At 37.6% G+C, this 8599-nt stretch overlaps 1 protein-coding gene across 1 annotated transcript in view; it reads right to left on the bottom strand.

Annotated features, from left to right (window-relative positions):
* Positions 1 to 8599, bottom strand: part of NT5DC1 (5'-nucleotidase domain containing 1) — a 162012-nt gene that overhangs the window by 121708 nt on the left and 31705 nt on the right. The window lies entirely within an intron of this gene.

The raw sequence follows: 8599 nt of genomic DNA on the forward strand, positions 1-8599 counted from the left end.
ACTGGGGAGTGGGGGGAGTGAGTGAACAGCTGTGTGGTGTTTAGCTGCCTGCCAGGTTAAACTGCAACACACAGATAAATGACTTCTTCCTTCCATGTCCCATTTCCTATTCTATATGACTTTCTTTCTCATCCCCATTTCAAGATCCTAACTCTTTATCCTGTCCTAACTTTTAATGGCCTCAAGTTGCGCCAGGGGAGATTTAGATTGGACATGAGGAAAAATGTCTTTACTGAAAGAGTGGTGAAACATTGGAACAGGCTGCCCAGGGAAGTGGTTGAGTCACCATCCCTGGAGGTATTTAAAAGACGAGTGGATGAGGCACTCAGGGACATGGTTTAGTGGGCATGGTGGTGTTGGGTTGACGGTTGGACTCGATGATCTTAGAGGTCTTTTCCAACCTTAATGATTCTATCCTGGTTATTGCAGATTTGTGGAAGACTTCTTCCACTCCAGACCTGTAGCAATACCAGCATGTCAGAAAATCTTCCTTGAAATCTGGTATCAGTCTTCTGCTGTAGCATATGTCATCATCATCAGCTGCTGACAGCAGAGCAGTCTCCTCCTTGCTTATGGACCATGAAAGGTTTAACAAAAGGAGTCCCAGAATCTTTACCTTTGCCTACATCCCTAACTAAGCTACTGCCAGAGAAACTGTTTCAAGAACAAAAACTGGCCATTGGTTACAGATCACACAGAAGAAAATCATAGAATCACTCCAGCAGAAGTTCAGTTTTTGGTTTTATTTTTCCACCATTTACTGCAGTAACAGCAGGGTCAGAAAGTATCACCATTAGAAACAAGCTGGCAGTTTGGTCAGGTTGTCTGTCATGAGTTTAGGAGTCCCTATCCTTCCCTGGTATCTGGAAAATTTTTTGTATCAGTAGTTTGGGAAGTATTTACCTACTCCACATATGAACCACTTTTATATAACTATCTTTCAATCCTCAAATCTTTGAACGTGAGAGCCTACTGGTTAAAGTACTTTAAAAAAAATTCATCTTTCACATTCATTTTTCTCCTATGAAATGCAGGAGACATTGAAGCTTGTGGATTTGAGTCAGGTAATACGGTAAGTGTCATCTATAAAACTGCAGCCCTGATGCCTTTTCTGAAATAATAAAAGCAGCCACTTCATTAGCACTTTACTACAAGCAGGTAATTATGACTCTCCCTTATGACAATATAATGCTTGTAAAAACCCAATCTCAGCTAAGTGAAACTAAAACCAGTCCTATTAATCATCAGGAACAATTAGGCTCCATGGACTCCAGCTTATTTTGCAAAAGGAAGAGAGTATACAAAGTTTATATGCATCCACCAAAAGAACTTTCTTAAGTTTCAATTTAAATAAATGAAAAGGAAACAGCAATATCTAAAATGCCAGACTTAAAAAACCAAACAAATCCCTTATTTTTAAGTGAACTCAGACAATTTTTATTTGTTCTGGCTGCAAAAGTCTGGATTCCCCCCCCCCCCCCCTTTTTTCTTTACACCTCCCCCCCCTTTGGCATTGGCACCTGTTTTTAAACATGAAAGTTTAAAAACAACTCTGTGCCAATTGTCCAAACCACAGCAGGTAGTAAGGTCAATGAATGAGACTATTCAACAGGCTGACTACCTGCTCCAATGGGTACACTTGAAAAAGCAACTCAGTTACACGTATTTTTCACCAACCATTTGGAAGATTCCCCTAATTATGGAATACCTGAGGGAGCTACTTGAACTTTTTCACCTTTGGAAAAGTAGGGGTGGTTCCCACCCTTCTTTTACCATGGCTTCTACTTTATTCACTGTGGTCCAGGGGAGTCTGACAGAAACCTTGAGTCCACCAGGCACAGAGGTAGAACAAGATATTAAATACTCTAATAAAAGTCAAAGAAAAATAGAGCATGAATTAAAGGAAATTAAAATATCCCCCCCCATATGACTATTTAGCATTTTTATGTTTTTATGTGAACGCTCTTTCTGCTGTTACATATCAGTTTTTTTTAAAACCGGAACCTCAGAACTTACTAAACCAGAAAGAACACTTGGAGTAATCTTTAAAGACCAATTATATATTTCAGGTTTTTAAAATCATTTAACACATCCCATGAAATGATCTGGACCTATGGAAAACATGCTTTCCCCCTTCCATCACTCCCAGGAAAGTTTGACTGCATTTTAGTCCAAATCAAATTCTTGCTAATTCAGCTCACGACCTCAGAACTTACTAAAACAGAAAGAACACTTGGAGTAATCTTTAAAGACCAATTATATATTTCAGGTTTTTAAAATCATTTAACACATCCCATGAAATGATCTGGACCTATGGAAAACATGCTTTCCCCCTTCCATCACTCCCAGGAAAGTTTGACTGCATTTTAGTCCAAATCAAATTCTTGCTAATTCAGCTCACAGAAAAGCTTCATAAACCATTGTATTGACACAACCGAGAGTGCAGTCAACATCAGGCAGAAGGCTGAAAATGAGCATCTCCAGGTAAGAGGAACTGGAAACATCTTTACCTGGCTATGTTTAAACAGTTCCAGAAACAGTTTTGTGGACCCCCCTCCGCAAAATCCCAAATCAAATTTTCATATTTGCTTAAACTATGCAGTGGTCAGGCCCTTTGAAATCTTTTTTTCCTAAATTGTGAACAAAGTTAACTGGATATTTCTGTTCTTCCTCTCCATCAGAAAGATGCAAGTCCTGCCATCACTTGCATGTTTACGTTTTTAAACAAATCTAGTGAAAATCCAAACTTTAAATATATAAACATTTATACTACTTAATCAGAAATGCATTTGTGGGAGAAAGGATGAATATCAATATATAAAAACAGCTTTGTGTTTTCAGTATCTTGAAAACTGATCAGTTTTCATTTGAAGCCACACCACTGATAAGAGTTTCAAATTAATGCATCCATTTGATCAATATTTGTTGTTTTTACTTTCAGAGGCAGGGGAAGAAGGAATAAAAAATGAGGAAGGAATAAGGTCAGGCCAGCAGCATACCCAAGGTACTGGAAAACATCTTTCCTAACACCAGTACTTCTGTTTGGTATATTTTACTCTAGTATTATAAATTCTCTAAGATAGGTGAAGATTACTACCTTATCTTTATACAAGCATAATGAAATGGGGCCACAAACAATGTAGTGTTGTTAAAAAGCATTAATCAATAATACTATCTGACTCTGAGGAATGTAAAATCAGAAATTTGTGTCAGTCTCAAAGCTTTCTCTATAACCTATGTGGAACACATCTTTTCCTGAGGTTTCAGCATGGTTATTCAGTGCCTCTGCAAGTTAACTCAGTCAGAATACAGCTATAAATATTTAACTGGGTGTCATCTATTTAAATATACTGCTATATTAAATAGAGTTCTTGTGATCAACAGTTACCTGAGCTGAACAGAACAAACTGGTCAGCAGTCAGTCATTTTTGCAGTGGCAGAATACAGACCATCTTTCCATTACTACTTGAAAGTAGGACATATATTCAACCACAGTTACAAGTGTTAGAAGTACAAGAGCTTTAAATCTATAAAAAAGACTAATACAGAGCTGCAGGGGTAAAAGTTTCTTTTGTTTTGTATGTTTGAAGAGAGAATTGTTTATTGTATCTCAAAGTATGAATATGGATAGGACTGCACAGCCCTGCAATTACCTCAACAAGCATCTATTAATTACAAAAGATGACATGCATTCTGAAACTCAAAAGAAATCTGATTTATTTTGCAATTAGCAAGGTAAACATTTTCTTCACCAAGATGTTTTCTAGTCCCATGCAGTCCAAGTGGCTAGTGTTGGAACAGAAAATACCCTCCATGTAAACACAAAGTAACAACAATTACAAAACAAAGAAACAACAACATCAAAACACAAAACAAAAAAACCCCAGACTTCCCACAGCTATTGAATTCACAGATTTTCCTGCTTCCTACTCCTCTGGGTGCATTTGACTGTGAGCAGTAAGAAGCTGGAAAACGTCTGTATTAGTTTTCCCCATTAAGAAAGGTACAATGGAACACTGCACTCCCATTGAGGGCTTACCTGCCTGCTATCACAGGAGTGTGCAAACGCTCTTCAGCATTGTGTGACAGAAAGGGAGAGAGGATTGTTTAAAACCATGGAGTTGAGATGATTTAGGAGTTTCCAGAGTGTCATAAAGTGCACCACAAACTAGGAAACCCAATTACTCCTTTAATTTCATGGCAGGCTTTCAAACTTCTCTTAGAAATTCCTCAGTACCTTTCTTTGAGAACTTAAAATTGGAGAGTGGAGAATTTCTTCACCAGACATGGTGCTACAGGCTATTAGAATCCATTGCAAAATGGTAGCTACCACGAGTTTTGGGTATAAGCACTTTAACAGAGGAAAACTTACCACAGACTAGGGTAGAGTCTTCAAAGTTTACTTCAGGCAGGTAACAAAATTGGAACAGACAACATCAGAAAGCACTTGTCATAGACACTGAGCTATAAGAAGCAAAATAATTGTGTCCTCTTAACAGTGTTGAGATTTTATGTCATCAATAAAAAGTTACTCCAAATTTTTCAGACTACTTTTTAAACTACAGGAAAAACCTCCCACCAACATATTCTTGCCTCTTTCTTCAAAACTGAGATTACCTAGCCAAACAAAAGGAGTAAACCCCTCCCTGGGTACCATATTTTAACAACTAAAAAAATTTCAGGATTAAGACTAAAAGCCAATTATTAAAAATAAGACAAATTCCAAGTTAAAGCTGTGAATTTTTACTTTCAAAGAACTCACAGTTCTTTGAAACTATCTAAGCACATGGTTCGTGCTTAGACAGTGCAAAATCAAGATCAGATACTCTAAGTCAAAACAATAAATCTAAACACAGTCACACTGAAAATCCTCAGTATGAGGAACATATTTAGCCAGTTCCCAACCACTGCAAGGACCTAGCCCAGCCCTCCTCTGAGTTCTGCTTCTCCTCTTTTCTTTTGGGGGTGGGGGGTGTGTGTGTGTGTGTGTGAGTGAAAGGGAGTGGTTGCTTGGTTTATTACAGTTTACGCTTAATTAAGCTGTTCCACATTTCTTCCTCATAAGCAGTTGCTTATTGTGGGACTCATTCAAGCCCCTTTGCGAGTAACTTGCAGGACTGCAGTGGAAGTCAGTTCCCATTTCCCAAAGCATGGTGCCACTTCCATGTCAGTTATGCACGTGTTTCCAGTCTGTGGGAGTAAGACACTGAAGAAACAGGGGGTTTTGGAAAACACGTGCAAGTGCATGCTTTCTAACAACATTCAACAGCAAATTGAACATTCAGCCAGCAAATATGATGAAACACTGCAGACTGATGTGAATGGCATTAAAGACTGTGATTCCAGTACCTACTTCATATGGTCCAGAGAAACTCTATTTTGAGTCTTTTTATTGCAGTTAAGCTTAGGACTTAGAAACTATTACATCGCTATTTTGAAGGAATACTACCATGGCTACCTTTACATGGGAAGAAGCAGCCAATACATAACTAAAAAGCAAGTTCTGGAGTGGTGCAACGGATCCACGTGTCACACCATTATTCCTGACTATTAGGGTAGTGGGACAGGGGGAGCAGGAGGCAGTGAAGATACCTTCATTTGAAAGTAAAGACAACTTTCTAAGTGCATAGCTACAAAACAAAAGCATCTGAACGTTTATACTTTGGAAACAGGTATGGAAATAACCTTTCTTGTTTAAAATGTGCTGTTACTGTAAATAGGTATACACAACTATGTCTACTGCATGTATTTTTGCACATGCAAATATATACCGAAGCCTATCTTTCATATGCGTGCTTAGAGCTAAACGCGTTAGTGCTCTGCTAATAAAAAATATCCACAGCAACAGGGAAAACATACGAAAGAAGTGAATTCCAATTCTACCTCAATTTCCCATACCCACAAAAACCAAAACCTCAAAGCCAAGTAGCAGCATAAGATAGCACAATAGGGTGGAGCTCAGGTTAAACACAAGGACAACGGGTTTGCCTGTATATACCTTTTGACCCCACAATCATCCCTATTTACGCAGAGACACACAGAGATTATTCACCTTCCTGGCCAGAAGGAGCCAAGGCAGGAAGTGAGGCTGCTGGGCAAATATCAGTGTACATTATTGGTGCTTTTGTAACAGAAGTGTGCCTGCTTTGGGGGTATTTATGAGTTAGGCTAGAAATTAGCATGAACTTGTGTGTGCATAAAACTGTCGCCTGCTGTTCTTAACCAAATATTGTCAAATTAGCAACAACCACACTTCCCACTAAGGGCTGTATATTTAAATGTTTTAAAATCAAAAGCTATTTCTGGATTTATGTGAACCAAAAAAAGGAGCTGGAGTTGTAGGCTTCAAGGAGGAAATAAACTCTATGCCTGTACATTTGCTGCCTCTGTCAGAAGTGGATGACTGGATTCTCATTTGAATTTATGAAGAATAATTTTTAAATGAAGCACCTTGAGAAGTTACACAAACAACTTGAGGACAAAGCTTCCTCCTTCAAAAGATTAAAAAGAACTGAATGCACATAGGGGGAATAGAAATGCCCTCTCAGTCACGCAAACATTCTCTGAAAACCACTGACCAGATTGGACGCGCAAGCTTAATGGGGAAAGCAGGCTTCAGTCTGAAGACCTCTGCAGCAGAAAGGATTTATTTACAAAAATGGAACATAGTGTTGTTTAGAGGATGGCTAGGAAGAAGAATAGAAGAAAAGAACTTTTCGACAATACATTAAATAAATGATTGCAGCAGTCTTTAAATCACAACATTAATACAGCCCTCTAGTAAGCAAAGGTATTAGCACAATTGTAAGCAGAATAGACTTGATGGTCCATTGGTCTCTTTCAGTACAGTAACTTGTGTTCTCGGATATTTGCCATAATACATAAAAGCCAAAAAAGTTGTTACTTGAAGAGCGTGCAATTAAACAAAGACACAAAGCAGGTAAAATTCAGCCCACGTTAACCTGTCATTCCACAGGATAGTCACACAGTTCAGGGCCACCAGCTCAGTCTTTTGGTTGGAAAGGTAACAGGTAGCCCTTCTGTACCTACCATGCATGAGAACTCACAGTAACGCAGGTTATTTATTAGTATTCCTATAATATAACATGCTAGTACCCTTGCCTGATTACAATATTTCTACAGTTGGTATTAGGATATGGGTGCATACATGTTCTTCTGCATAGATATTGTTTGTACCTCACCAAAAGGCTCCCCAGACAGCTTCCACAAATGGCATAAATTAACTTGAAAAATAAATACGTGCTCACTTCATCAGGACAGTAACGTGTAGCACATGCTCAGCTTCCTTTAGTAACAACACAGATATAATTTATCTTTGTTTTTCCACTAATCTTTGGTACAAGGGACACAGAGTTTCAGACACATCCAAAAATCTAATTCCTACAAGACTGAATACCACATAACAATGTCAAAGAAGTCTGCAATTGGCAAAGGAGTTTTAATACACAGATAATTTATATGTAGGTATTTTTGCTGAGAAAGTTTGATAAAAGCAAAGTGCACTATATATTTAGTTCTACACTTTCATCCTAAATGAGAAAGGTTTGCTTATTCTCTCTTATTTTGCCCTTCGATCTTAAATAATGTTTCAGAGTCACAAACAATTCGAGGACCAAAAATTACTGCCTATTTAGTACTGAACACTAATCAAAGTGATGCTGAAACACTGTAAGATTCCTTTATTCACAAAAGAATTCACAATTTGTGGATACAGTCTACTAAGCAAGATTAGTTTAACAAACTTTTTTAATGGCTAAAACCAATCTATAATCTGGAAAAAAAAAAAGAGGTAAGCTGTAATCAAGTTTGATCCACCAACAGTAAAGCAGCAGTTTACATTTATTAAACTGAAACCATCTGATAGAAACAACATGCATCTAGTAAACCACAGCAATAACTGCATTTCTTTGAACAAACCTTAAAAAAAAGTTAATTGCTGAATGCAGAAAAGCTCAAAAAAGCCCCACCAGCCCCAAACATCAGCCTGTATAACACTTGCGTAACTAAGCAGTATGGATTTCAATACATTGTATCTAGTTGTAACAAATGAAGTTCTCATTGTGTAAGGCAAGCTTCCATTTCAAGAATTCATACTACAGAAACATTACTTGCAGAATACATCATATACGTAGTACTGTACCTCCAGCATCAAAACAGAAGTCTAGAAATATAATGTGAAGATAACAATCTCCTAAACAATAACTGCTTAAAAGTAATCTTCAGGTTCTCACACAACTCCCTTATTAACATCTTAATTTATTCTAAGTTCTCCACTCATACCCCAATGAACAATTACTCACATAAGTAGTCTCTATAGACTTTAGTGAGGTTACTCCTGAAAGTAACAGCTCACCAAAGTTCAAAATGTATAGTTCTTTCCATAAACCATTTACAGAGAAATCCAAATGAAGCACTTAGAATTACCAACCTTACTTACAAGTTCATGATTTTTTCCAATGTTATCTTTCTCAGTTCTAAAAACAGAGGGGCCATACAATTTTAGAAAATACAAGCTATGAGCAATACAATTTCACCAACAATAAGAAATCCAAGGGAAGAAGAAAACAAACAAACAAAA

This window comes from Aptenodytes forsteri, unplaced genomic scaffold, assembly GCF_000699145.1.
Source record: "Aptenodytes forsteri isolate BGI_AS27 unplaced genomic scaffold, ASM69914v1 Scaffold217, whole genome shotgun sequence".
NCBI lineage: Eukaryota > Metazoa > Chordata > Aves > Sphenisciformes > Spheniscidae > Aptenodytes > Aptenodytes forsteri.